The sequence below is a fragment of the Miscanthus floridulus genome, chromosome 5 (genome assembly GCF_019320115.1).
Source record: "Miscanthus floridulus cultivar M001 chromosome 5, ASM1932011v1, whole genome shotgun sequence".
In the NCBI taxonomy this organism is placed as follows: Eukaryota; Viridiplantae; Streptophyta; class Magnoliopsida; order Poales; family Poaceae; genus Miscanthus; species Miscanthus floridulus.
In genome coordinates this window covers 139,288,711-139,290,535 of record NC_089584.1, presented here as the reverse complement: position 1 = coordinate 139,290,535, position 1,825 = coordinate 139,288,711, and positions in this window count along the sequence as shown.

Genomic DNA, 1,825 nt, shown 5'->3' with positions numbered 1-1,825 from the left:
AAAGGTGTGTGTGTGTGTGGGGGGGGGGGGGACAGCCAGCTAGGGTTTCGTGGAAAGCAGGAGCAGACGCGGACCGACGGGAGGAGACAGCGTCGGGGGTGCAGTCACGAAAAACAACTAGAATAATGAAAAGGAGATGTCGCATTATACATTTTTAGTGGGCAGTGGGTAAAATATATCTTTTAAATACAAATGTTATACTGGCTATACAATATATTATGTCACTGCCATTCGGAGGCACAAACACCAACCATCGAAAAATTAGCGTCAAGGCTAACCTTTTTTCATGATGCCAGAACGTAGCAGGTAGCTTCCAATTTCTCTATTATCTTGGTGATGATCCTATGACTTAGGAAACCAAACCTGAAAAGTTGACACCAAATTAGGAAACAGAACCTTTTTTCATGCTGCTAGAATGTACGATTTATAGAAGGGGACAATGCTCCTTTCCAATTTAAAAGGCCATCACCTGGGGCTGTAGCGCGGCAAGCCAACAGGAAGCGGAGAATCGAAGGACATAGCAGGAGGATGAAATACAAATAACGGAGTAATGGTCGTGGCGTCGATGAAGTGAAGCCAAGCGCCAGCAATGTGGAGGAGTAAGACCTGGCGTCGATGAATCGAAGGTCAGCGCCGGCAGCAAGAATGGAATCTTGTTTGGTTCTGGCATTGCATCGAGCAGCTGAAAGGCATAGAAGGACCTAACAATTATTTAAACAGGGAAAAAAATTAAATGGAACCCAGATACCTTTGCATAGCAGTGTTGAGGCAAGACAAGCCTGGAAATCAAGAATTGGCCTCCATCAGCAAATCTACATGGCTCCACCGTCTCGATCTATTCGTCCTCCTGTTCTGTCCTAGGCATACACAGAGGCCAGAGAGAAGGAAGGGAAGAGGATAACAAAATATTATAGAGAAATATTACCTGCACAAATCTTGCGCAACCCTCAGCGCGGCTCACAGTGTAGCCTGGGCACACCTAGGTGAGACGTCGTAGCAGCAGGCAAAGGCGTATCTGGTGCACGACATGTTAGTCATGGAGAATCGCAAGCTAGGGTTTCATGAAGTAGAGGAGCAAACGCGGACCGACGTGAGGAGGCGGCACTGGGGGCTGGCACTCCCGTGACATCCAGCGCAGGTCGGCCACGGCGAGGCATGGACAGGGACGGCCACCGGCAGGGCCGACGCGCTGCAGTGTGCCGTAGGCCGGAGGTGCCGTGTCAGCGCGAGCGCGCCGCACGCCGAGGCTCTGCGGCGCCGAGGGCCGGCCGGTACGCGGCGACGTCTAGAGAGAGAGAGAGAGGAAGAGGGAGAGGGAGAGGAAGGCAGGGGCGCAGCCTAGCGGAAGCGGCGTTCGGGGCGACGAGCGAGGGAGAGAACGAGCGAGGAGAGGGACGGGATATTTTGAGAAGCTTCAGGAAGGTGAAGCAGAAGCCGGATATATATTTGGCTGACCAGATTCGAACGAGAAGCTAGAAACAAGCAGAGTCGAAGGCAAAGCAGGTGAAGAGAATCAGGAGGAGCCGCTTCCGATAAAATCCGATCGAAGAGATCTGGGCCTTCGACCGCTAGATCGGACGGCTGGGAGAATTTCGGGCGATGTGGATGGGCTGGTTGCTGGCCAAAGCTCCTGCTTTGATAATAAGAGATACACAGGATGTCATCACTCATCAGTTGTTCTTCTGTCCGTCTGTGAGGCGGCTTCCGTCTCCATCTCAATTCTCCTCTTCTATAGTGAATGAAGACATGAAATGCGGTACAGGCCGAGACGCAAGTATCTGTTCCCCACCCCACTGGCTAATTGCCTAACTTAACTGATAAGTAT